This window comes from Heptranchias perlo, chromosome 4 (assembly GCF_035084215.1).
Source record: "Heptranchias perlo isolate sHepPer1 chromosome 4, sHepPer1.hap1, whole genome shotgun sequence".
NCBI lineage: Eukaryota > Metazoa > Chordata > Chondrichthyes > Hexanchiformes > Hexanchidae > Heptranchias > Heptranchias perlo.
In genome coordinates this window covers 68,268,431-68,281,144 of record NC_090328.1, presented here as the reverse complement: position 1 = coordinate 68,281,144, position 12,714 = coordinate 68,268,431, and positions in this window count along the sequence as shown.

Here is a 12,714-nt window from a genome sequence, read left to right as displayed (position 1 = left end):
AGCAGTCAAAGCAGGTATCTGAGCAACCTGCCAATACCTCTGCTGAAGCCACAGGGGATGCACCACGTAGAAGTGTTAGAGAAAGGTTAAGCAATTGTAGTTCACCAAGGGTATACACAAGGTTTTTTGACGCATTGTCATGTTGTTAATTTATATATTTTGTTTGTTGTGGCACATTAAATGTAATCATTATCACCTCTACCATGTCTTGGCCATTATTGCGTCCTGTGTGTGAATTAGCCCTTTCAATTGCTTCATCGTGAATGCTAAGACATGATGACACCCATTGTGCGGCTGTGCAATTGGTGTGGTTGAAGGACTGTTTTGTGCGAAGGGATTGGGGGGAGGGCTTGGTGGTGATGGCTGTTCCAGGCGGCCTGAGTAGCTCAAATTCTTCAATTTGCAGATCTCCTTATCAGAACCTGTTAGAGAAGAGGGAATCACGGGCAGCAATGTGCGCTGCTGCTCTGGTGATGGGTTCCCCATCTTCACTCTCCTCCTCATCCTTTTCCTCTTCTTCAATGTTGCCGCCAGATGAGGATGCTTGACGAGTGCATTCGACCTTCTCCACCTGTAACCCTCTCTCCTGCGCTGTAGAATCATAGAATCATAGAAAGGTTACAGCGCAGAAGGAGGCCATTCAGCCCATCGAGTCCGCGCCGGCTCTGTGCAAGAGCAATCCAACTAGTCCCACTCCCCCGCCTGTTCGCATAGCCCTACAATTTTTTTCCTTTCAAGTACTTATCCAGTTCCCTTTTGAAGGCCATGATTGAATCTGCCTCCACCACCCCCTCAGGCAGTACATTCCAGATCCCAACCACTCGCTATGTAAAAAAGTTTTTCCTCATGTCACCTTTGGTTCTTTTGCCAATCAGCTTAAATCTATGCCCTCTGGTCCTTGACCCTTCCACCAATGGGAACAATTTCTCTCTATCTACTTTGTCTAGACCCTTCATGATTTTGAATACCTCTATCAAATCTCCTTGCAACCATCTCCGTTCCAAGGAAAACAACCTTCTCCAGTCGATCCACATAACTAAAGTCCCTCATAACCTGGATCATTCTAGTAAATCTCTTCTGTACCTAAGGCCTTCACATCTTTCCTGAAGTACGGTGCCCAGAACTGGACACAATACTTCAATTATGACCGAACCAATATTTTATAAAGGTTCATCATGACTTCCATACTTTTGTACCCTATGCCTCTATTCATAAAGCCCAGGATCCCGTATGCTTTTTTAACTATATTCTCAACCTGCCCTGCCACCTGCAATGATTTGTGCACATATACCCCCATATCTCTCTGTTCCTGTACCCCTTTCAGAGTTGTGCCCTTTAGTTTATATTGCCTCTCCTCGTTCTTCCTACCGAAATGTATCACTTCACTGCGTTAAATTTCATCTGCCACGTGTCCACCCATGCCACCAGCCTGTCTATATCCTCTTGAAGTCTATCACTAGTCTCCTCACTGTTCACTATCCTTCCGAGTTTTGTGTCATCTGCAAAATTTGAAATAGTGCCCTGTACACCCAAGTCCAAATCATTAATATATAACAAGAAAAGCAGTGGTCCCAGCACTGACCCCTGGGGAACACCACTGTACACTTCCCTCTAGTCCAAAAAACATCCGTTCACCACTACTCTGTTTCCTGTCCCTTAGCCAGTTCTGTATCCATGTTGCTACTGCCTCCTTTTATTCCATGGGCCGTAATCTTGATGATAAGCCTACCATGTGGCACTTTATCAAATGCCTTTTGAAAGTCCATATACACCGCAAAAACTGCATTGCCCTCATCTACCCTCTCTGTTACCTCATCAAAAAACTCTATCAGGTTAGTTAAACATGATTTGCCTTTAACAAATCTCTGCTGGCTTTCCTTAATCAATCCATCTTCGTCCAAGTGACTGTTAATTCTGTCCCGGATTATCGTTTCTAAAAGTTTCCCCACCACTGAGATTAAACTGACTGGCCTGTATTTGCTGGGTTTATCCTTACAACCTTTTTTGAACAAGGGTTTAACATTTGCAATTCTCCAGTCCATGTTGTGCAGGACGCAACACATCACACTTCGATTATTCTGCACATCCTCACTGGCAAGTACTGAAGGTCTCCCCCAGATCTATCCAGGCACCTGAAACGCATCTTCAACATTCCTATGACTTGCTCAATGACAGACCTGGTGCTGATGTGGCTCTGGTTGTACCACTGCTGTGCCTCTTTAGTGAGGGTTCTCACAGGTGTCATAAGCAACGTCTGTAGGGGGTATCCCTTGTCTCCAAGGAGCCAGCCCTTAAGTCTGTCTCCTGTGTGGAAGAGGGCCAGGATGTTGGACTCGAGCAAAATGAATGAACCATGACAGCTGCCAGGAAATCTGGCACACACCTGCTGAAATGCCTTCCAATGGTCATACACCAGCTGTGCATTGATGGAGTGATAGCCCTTTCTGTTTATGAACAGTCTTAGCTCATATGGAGGTCCTCGGATTGCTACGTGTGTGCAACCGATTGCACCCTGCACCCGTGGGAAGCCAACCAGAGAGTTGAAACCCACTGCCGTCTCAGTCTGGCTGATGTCGTCGTGGGGGAAGTTGACATGGTCGGAGGCCCTGGCAAACAAGCCATCTGTGACCTATCATTCATTTATGTGCAGACGACTGTGACACCCTGGAGATGTCACCAGTGGCACTCTGGAAGGATCCGGAGGCGAAGAAATTGAGGGCAGTGATGACTTTATCTGCAATGGGCAATGCATAGCTACTAGGTCCAGCCAGGAGGAGCTCCTTCTCCTCTCTGCTCTTCTCCAGGTCTTTGTGGCGCATCTCTGTCTTGTGCAACTGTAGATCCCAGGACTGCACGACATGCCTGCCGCAGATGATGATGTTCCTCCTTCTCAGATGTACTGTGGAATACATCCATTGCACTCCCCCCACCCTGTTCTTGTCAGTTTGAGGGGCTCCAAAATGTCTGAACACAAAATTCTCAGTCTCAACAAAGAAATCTCAGTCTAAACACAAAGGTTTGCCTAAGAGAACTGAGTGTCCAGTTGCAATACCTCACCTTTTATTGAGATGTGTCAATGGTTTAAAGGGCCAAATGAGCTTCAGCTACTGCTCGCCTCTGTTTCTATGGTGTGTTTCAGAAGCCATAGGTGACACGTTCGGGAGAAGTTAAATCCACTTCTGTTTCAAAATACACAAAAGGTTAAGTACCTCAAATGTTTAAAGTGCCTAAATTGCCCTTTAACCATTGACCTGCCAGCTTTAAGTGGGGACGGGACTTTCGGGTTTCTGTTGCGTGCGCGCATCCTGGATTAAACCTGGAAGTGGGCACGTTGGAGCTGAGATGCGGTCCCACTCCAAAAAGTAGCTATTTTTACTGACCACCCGCCCCCAACCCATCCATTCTTGGAGATTAAAATTACCCCCCGGGTGCCTGAATGGGAAAGAGTGCCATTCCCTACTGCCAGCATTCTTCACCTCCATGAACACAAAAAAGTCACACAAAAATACCTACCACGACAGCTCCATTAGATTATTTTTCATCGTAGCCCTGCTCAGTTCCATAGCTTGCAAACCTTTATAGTCACCTCTTTAAATACCCTAATGTCAAATATAGGACTTAGGCTATTGTCTTGCCTACTGATCTCATTACTAGTATTTCTTGGCATTCTTACATAGATGACTGTGACAACAGATGACCATTTCTGGAGGTTATGTTTGAAATATCGCTGTCATTTTGAAAGTTTCTTTTACCAACATACTTCATATAACATTGTGAAATCTTATACACCTTTTCAACTTTTCATAATTATCCAGGAGGCAGGTACACTTCCATACTGTGAATGGTGCATTGTGTGGGTGTGACTAAAGAAGGAGGAGAAATAGTAATTCAAAATCATAGAATCATAGAATGGTTACAGCACAGAGGGGGGCCAATAGGCCCGTCGAGCCCGTGCTGGGTCTCTGCAAGAGCAATCCAGCTAGTCCCACTCCCCCGCCCTTTCCCAGTAGCCCTGCAAATGTTTTTCCTTCAAGTACTTATCCAATTCCCTTTTGAAAGCCATGATTGAATCTGCTTCCACCACCCTTTCAGGCAGTACATTCTAGATCATAACCACTCGCTGCGTAAAAGAGTTTTTCCTCATGTCGCCTTTGGTTTTTTTGCCAATTACCTTAAATCTGTGTCCTCTGGTTCTCGACCCTACTGCCAATGGGAACAGCTTCTCTCTATCTACTCTGTCTAGACCCCACATGATTTTGAACACCTCTATCAAATCTCCTCTCAATCTTCTCTGTTCCAAGGAGAACAACCCCAGCTTCTCCAGTCTATCCACATAACTGAAGTCCCTCATCCCTGGAACCAAAATGGTAGAACAAATAAACAAAGTTCAAGCCTCAATTTAAATAAAGTAAAATATCTATCCAATCCTCCCTTAAAATCTTTTACATTATCCACCTCCACTGCCTCCCTGTGCAGTCCTTGCACCCATTCACCACCCTCTTCATAAAGTAGTTGTCTGCACACCTTCCCTCTACTAAGCTTGAGCCTGCATTTCTTGATTCTACAGTTTGTAGCAATCGCAAACATATTATTGGAGTTCAATATATCTATTCCCTTAAGAATCTGAATACTTGAAGAATATCTCCCTTAAGCCTTCCATTCTCCAGAGTAAACAACACCAGACTCTTCAACTTCTCTCATAGCTCTGATGCCTTAAGTTAATTAACAGTTTGGTCACCCTTTTATTCACTGCCTTCAATGCCTGGATATCCTTGCTGTAGTACAGCATCCAGAGTTGTACACAGTTCTCCACATGTGATTGTAGCAGTGCCTTTACAGACTCATTATTATCTCCTGGGATTTTCACTCTATTCCTCTGACTATACATCCAGTAATCTAATTAGCCTTCCTTATTGCTGTGTTGTTGGTTTCAGTAGCTCTCCAACAATACAACCCTCTCCTACGTTGTGTCCTAAAGCTACAGCCATTTATTGTTTTCTTGCCGTTGAGGAGTAATTTCAACAGGGAGTGGGTTTTGGGTAGGCGGGCAGAAGGGCGAACACCATATATGCCTGATGTCGACAGTGAGGTTACTTACGATGAGGTACATTGCCCCGATACTTAAAGGGGTAATGTTCCTCATTGCGATAGTTGAGGTACTTAAATTTTTGTGTATTGCAAAATTAAAACACATTTAACCTTACCTGTTCAGGTTTCCCATCGCTTCCGATTGATGTCAGGTGAGCAGGCGGGAAGGGCTGGATCCATGAGGTGAGTGCTTTTATTGCACTGCTTGTGGGCCAGGAGGAACAGGAGTGCTTCAACCAGACCCAACAAGCTCACCTGGTGCGACATGACCTCACGATCAGCCGATCCCCCCTCCCCCTCCCGATGGTAGATCCCCCCGATGCCGGACCCCCCCACTGTGCTGGATGCCCCCTCCCCTGAAGCTGCCCCTCCCTGATGCTGGACCTCCACATTGCTGGACGCCCCCCCACTCCGATGCTGGATCATCCCCCCCAACAGATGCTTGCTGGACCCCCCCCCCAATCTTATCCAAGGTCCGCCGGATATCGTCCATGTCCCCCCACCTCCCCCCACCCCTCTGATTTCTTTCAGGGCCCATGATCTGTCTCTTCCTTCCTCCCCCCTCTCCGATTCATGGTTCCTTTCCTTCCCGACAGGCAGCCAGCCTGTCAATCTGACTGCCTGGTGCATGGGAAACCCGGAAGCTCAAATACTTACCTTCAATTAAGTTGCAATTGCAGATTGCGATGCACTCACTTGGCTTCCGGGTTCTCCACCTGAATATCTAAAGATGGGTTGTGTTCCTGGCTCCCAGCTAAAATCATGCCCCATGGCTTTGAAATTGATTAGTTGGAACTGAGTCTGAGAAGTTAATGGGGCAGAAATCGCTCGCGAAGTAACAGAGAGCTCAACAGTGCTCTCTGTTGTTAGTGATGAAATGGAGGAACAAGTTCTGGCATTCGCACATGCGCAGTAAAACATGGAAATCTGGAACTTGCTCCTATTGGTTCGCCAGTGACATGACAGCTTCGAATTAAAGGTATATTGCATGCTGCAATCAGAGAAATCATTGAAAAAGCGCTAACTTGCTCATCTGCCCAGCTGGAAAGTATCTAATTACACCACAAAACTGGTATGCTTAAAAATACAGGTCTAAACTAAGTTTTAACAGTGCAGTAAGTCTTAATGATTGCCAAACAACTAAAAATGAACTTTTAAAAATGTGGAGTCTCATTACTCCTTATTTTAATAGTTTTTGGTCATTAAAAAAAAATTAAATTTAAAAATTAAATTTTTTGTTTTACTTTTCCTCTCTGTCTCTTTTATTTAATTCATTAATTTCTTACCCTCTCTACCTTTCACTGTCTATCTGTTTTTACATTGATTTTAATGTTGTACCTTTCACTTCCTGGTTTGATAATTCAAGCCTGCTGAGACAGTGAACGCAGCGTGTCAAAAATACTGTGATCTAATGGGTCGAGGGGAGAGAGTAATCCTCTCTCTTCTCCCAGGGTCCTAGCTTCACTTGAACTGACACTGGGCTCTTCTCCGCTTCCTATCCAAGGAAGTAGCTGACAAAAAGACCACGGTAAGTTAGTGGGTTAGTATAAATCTATGGAGCAGCGAGCACTGTTGGTTTGCTGCACTGAGCAATTTCTGCCCCAGTGAATTTCAACTTGCCAATTCACCCTTCCTTAATCCATGCTGTTCATAGCTTTATAAGCAAAAATTAAACACAGTTGAAGGACAATGAGTACACTATATAGTGGTGCCTTCTAGGAAAAAACATCAACTGGTTATGAAAGAAGACTTGGCATTATTGGTAGATGTACCAGTGCAGGCAAACTGTGATGCCCTGTAAACTGGGGAAGCCATCACTAGTAAAAGGCTCACACAGCTTCTCCTCCTGATCCTGTTTGGTTTCTGCTTAAAATGTATGTGACTAAATAGACTTCAGTTATCTGCTTAATGCAGCAATGGACAGCACAATGACTGACTCTTGTAATGTCCCTTGTCCCCTGTGTGTGTGACAAGTAAAACTTTGGCCGTGAAATATTGCCATTGTTTGCTTATTTTGTAATGGTTTCTAAATAGTCGGGGCAGTTGATTTTTAATTTTTTTTGTATATTTGAGTGGAGCTTTGAGAGAACACAAAAACTAGAAGAACAGAAAAAAGGAGTGAGATTCAGGTTGGAAAATGACGTTCTGGAAAAAAAATCCTGAATTTGGATAAGAAGCTCTTAGGTAACACTAAATACTGTTTCAGACATGTTTTATAAAGAAAGAAAGATGCAAGCTAGTTTAATCTTTTCTTAAGTTTGGGGTTTTTGGCCCGCAGTAGAAAAATACACTACCTGTAGCCTGATGGAACAGATCATTTATTCGATAGCTGTAATGTTGACCTGGTCTCAATGATACCAGTTCATAATATTTATGATTTTTTGGTTTTTTTTTTTAGCTACACTCAGCTGACTGTGATGCCTATTTGGAAGAGAGACTTGTAATGTATTAAAACAAAAGGGAATAAAACAAATACAGAAACACAATGAAGAATATCCTTATGGAAAATGCCTGTTTCATAGTGGATAGTAGAAGGGCCTTCTCTCCCCTGTGATACCTGAAAAGACCTTGCCACATAAAATTTGATGGCAGTGGTGACCTTCCGTGCCATTGGTGATGCAGTACAGATGGACTATAATATAGCTGAGATTGGCCACTACAATCGTTTTGTGGTCTGGAAAATCCTTTGTACAGCTCATTTCTCACATTTCTGTGCTAATACATGCAAATCTTATCCTTCCTTCATATCACTAACTCCCATTCTGAATGTGAGTTCAGGATATGCTTTTAATTTATATCAACCCTCACACAAAATGTAAGCATTTTTAGCATATGCTTTTAAGAAGTCCTTCAAGGTCTTTAATAGGCCCTCAACAAGCACTTTTTTCACTTCTCTGCTCAAGCCTATTTTAGTGTCCAAGCAAAATCAAGGCCAATAGTAATAACAGAATAAAAATGTGTGACTGCTTTTGCTCACCAATTTAGTCACATGTACTTTTTCATTCCTATTAACACCAAGAGGAAAATATACCCACAATAACAAATATGCTAGTTAGTTAGCATGAAAAGAAAAGCGGAAATGATGTTAGAGCTTGATAGGGTACTGGCCATTAATTACCATGTAATTTAGAGTATCTTTGATGTGTCATAAAAGTTTCTTCTGAAATGTTAGCACATGAAGCTCTGATTTAAGATTCAGCCTTTTTCATCTTTTTTTCCCTCAACGTTCCTCCCTAGGCACTTACTACAGAGGTTAGATGGCTTTCACTACTGATTTAATCATGATACCAAAATAGCTGCATGATAAAAGTTTTATGGAAATTTTTGTTGCAAAGCAATCAATCATTTTTCTTGCAGATGCACAGCTAGAGCCCTTGTGCCTCAAAGACTTTTGTCGAGCTTACTTGTTAAATTAGCAGTGATCAAAGTCTAAAACATTTATCATGCTTATTAGTGAATAAACCTAGCAGCAGGTATCCCAAGTGAGGAAACTAGTCCTCGTTTCCTTCAAGAGTGAATTGGAAATTATCCAATGCTCTTACAGACATCAGTCATTGAATAAGTTAAAGGCAATTGTCACAAAACAGCTGTTGTAATATGAGAATTCTTTTGACCAATACAAAATGGACTTTGTAATTATTCTTACCTGTTCCCAAATGTTATTTACTCGGACCTACGGATTGTCTGAATCATTGAAAGTTAAACTGCTCTTGTTACTTAGCAAAAAAATAAACAGCAAAAATGCTCAGTAGTCTGATTGTTGCATTATTTTATTTCCTCAAATTTCAAGGGACAAAAAAAAACCTACACTAGGAACATGAATAATTACAGAATGATTTAACCGGACAGCAACAAGGAAAAATAGGGTTTTACTTATAAATAGATGTTGAGCCGGCAATTTGTAAGACAAGTTTTGTGCAGCATAGAAACCAGAGGCAAAAATTAAGAAACTTTGCTTAATTTTCTCTTTAGAAGTTGTTGGGGAACTGAAACAGTATGCAGGTGTCCTCAGACCAATTAGATACACTTCTGAACACAGGTTGGTTCTTTCTTTGTATCTTTTTTATTACCTTCCCATAATCTTATCTATGTGCTCAGCACAAGTAGAGTGAATACTTCCCAATGGCCACTGAAATACCATAATCCATCAATAGTTGCTCTAATAACAGAAGAATCAAACTTTGCTGCACAGTTGAGCAATGATTTTGTCCGTAGTCTGTAATCAAGCATACTAATGACTATTGGGAAAAAGACTCGGTTCACAGTTCATCTGCAAAGCAACACAGGCTTTACAGTTTGCTAAGCCAGTCTGCCTTTGGCAGATTTGTAACCTTCAAATTGTGCTGACTGGCAGGGTTTAAAGCAACTTCACAAATTCTTTTTATATGCAAATCTCTTCTTCTGCCTTTTCTAATGATGTATCAGCAGCAGTTAAAGGAAATAGGAAATGGATTTAAAAAATAAAAAAAACAGTTAATTAGAATGAAATGTCTTGATCAACCATAACTTGAAGCGTGGAATGAATTTCTCCAGTGATAAACTATACCACTGAGAAACCGTAAACGATTTTATATGAATACAATTAAGGTGATGTTATGTGAGCCCAGGCCAGACCAAAATACCTGGAATAGGAAATCTCCATTCTATGGATTGATATCATATTCTTTGTGCAACCCATTTCTAGTTGACATCACTAGCCTTTCTGACTTGTAACAGAAGTTTGTTTTTTTTAACATAGTTTTTGTATGACCAGACTGACTTAAATACCCAATAATGAAATTACATTATAGGTTTTGAAACTGAGGTCTCCTCAAGGTCATCTGATTTCCTTTAAATTCTATAGTTGTTGGGTTATTAGAATAGTACTTGTGTTGCTGTATACTAACAGAAAATGTTTTCTGTGTTAATAGCATTGTCTTCATGTGGGTAGTTGTCTTTTGGAAATTAGGACAGAAGTTCCAGGATGTGGAACTGTATTTGTGGAGGGTCCCCAGGAGTGGAAATATTTTCATGGGGTTCCCCACGCAAAAAAGTTTGAAAATTGCCGATTTACAAAAATAGGTTTGTCCTGAAAAATAGTGTCTATTATTTATTATTATTGATATTATTACTATTATTATTGTTATTATTATTAATAATCTAATCATGATTTGAAGCTGCTGTATAAGATTTTACAGGGCATTACAACTAAATGTAATAAAATAGTTCATGTCAATATACAGGATTTTAAAAATCTACAAGAATGTTTAGGATCCTATGGGAAATCTGAGTGCATTATCCTGTAGGTATTTTGAAAATGATGTTTTAAAGATGTTGCGCCTACGGGGAGTTTTAGGATAATTATAAGGACAGAGAGATTTAACCATCTGTTTAGTTTATTCCAACTCCTAAACTCTAATGATAAAGCTCTTTAAAAAAAAACCTTCATCTATGCATATATACTGCTGTACTGATGCAGAGGTAGCTTCAATTTCACTACTTGTACACAAAAGGTGATAGTTTCTATTCAGTCCATGCCTCCAGCAGAAACTGCATATAGATTGAAACACAACCTGAGTGAGGGGAATCATTTTCTTCCTTATATCTTAACTGTATTAAAACGTTCTCCAACTCCATTACTGATTCATGAAAATGGCTACAGTAATAATTCTAAATCTATCCAGAACCGACCTGGTACAGAAAGCCATGACTGGAATTAACAGTACTAGAAACATAACATTTCTCAATGCTTATCTTGTCGAATGATAGGATGTTACAGCACAGAAACTGGCCAATTGGCCCATCGAGTCTGTACTGGAACAATTCTCCACGTGAGCCACCCATTTTTAATCCCATTCTCCTGCTCAGTTCCCATACACTTAATATTCTTTTTTTTCAACTATCTGATTCCCTTTTAGAAGTATTCTGGATTATGGCTGAACATTCTACACTTTAATGGTCCTTTGTGTAAAGAATAGATGTTTTTGTAATCTCTCCTTTAGTTCTTTTTCTAATTACCTTAAATTTGTGCCCTTTTATTACTCTCTTGTCCACCAATGAAAACAAGCTGTCATTGTTTACCCTATCATATCCCAACATAATCTTGTAAACCTCTATCATTTCACCCCATAACTTTGGCTTCAGTTAAAAAAAACAATAATTCTCAAGGGTCTCTCTTCATAACTGTAATCCCTCTTTCCTGATTACATCCTAAAGAACCTATGTTGCACCTTTTCATTTATTTTATATCATTCTTAACATCTTGTACATTATCTCCTTGTTTTTGCATTTTATGTCTCTAGATATAAGAGCAAGGATTTTGTTTTCTTTGTCTATGGCGTTATTTACTTGTGTTGCCACTTTTAATGACCTGTGTATCTGCACACAAAGGCTACTATGCTCCGCTACTTAATTTAAAATCTTACCATTTACTCTCCAATTCTCCAAAATGTATTACTTTTGCTGCGGAGGATTGGGAATTGTGAGGGTTGATGTTTGTGGGGTCAAGTACCTGAAAAATGCATCAAGGTCCTATTGATGTCATAGAATTCCAATTTGCATGAGCTAATGAGGCACATGCCTGTTTTCAGCAGGTGCCTAGGCTGCCCATTTCAAGGACCCCACCAAAATGGGGGTGTCCCAGACATTGATAGGAACGGGCAATAAGTTCTGCGCTACAATTTTCCTTGCGCTACCGCTCTGTTCCCGTTGGAAAATATGGATGAAAATTGGCCCAAGTCAATGTAACTTTTACCTCAGTAAACACTGTCCTTCAGATTTTCTTCAAATAATTGTGAGCAGAAACTGCTGGAAGCAAAATAAAAATATTGCATTGGTGCAGTTAATTGAATGGCACAGATGCATCCAAGGAAATTGCATCCCAGATACACCCGTACTCCTCCTGGCCCCACAAAAATAATATTAGCACATACCTCAAAGGGCCTCTTCTGCTGTTCCACCAAATTTTACTAAGTGGCCTGTTAAAATACCTTTGGATCCTATGTACATCATAGGACCCTGATTTGCATGAATTCACGAGGTTGCCGCCTGATTCAAGTGAGCACTTCAGCTGCCCATGAAAACACGGGAGGGAATATGAAGTCCACCATTACAACTTTAATTCCGTAACTGCCGGGTTTCCGGTGGGCAGAGGGAGTAAACATGGCCCTAAAAGACAATTCAATGAGTACATTTAATCATGCTTTGTAAAACTTGTAGTTCTTTGATTTTTTTAATTCTGTTTAAAATTTTGGACATTAGAAATTTCAGTTATGGAAAAGCATTGGCGGCCCAAAATGTTGTTAAGAAGTGTTTTGAGTGATTCAATTTGTTCATCTTGTCCTTTTCCTTTGGCCCAAATACAGAAGCTATCTGGCCTCACTAACTTTCTTTAAAGACTCCAAACAAATTCTAGATTTAATAAATACCCTTCGATCAGGACCAAGTGGAATTTAAATAACTATCTGTTAATTTTAAAATAAACTGCTAATCCAAAATATATTTGAACAAATAGCAAAATAGGAACACGAGTAGGCCATTCAGCCCCTCGAGCCTGTACCATGATCCAATTAGATCATGGCTGATCTGTAACTCCATTTACCCGCCTTTGATCCATATCCCTTGATACCTTTACCTAATAAAAATCTG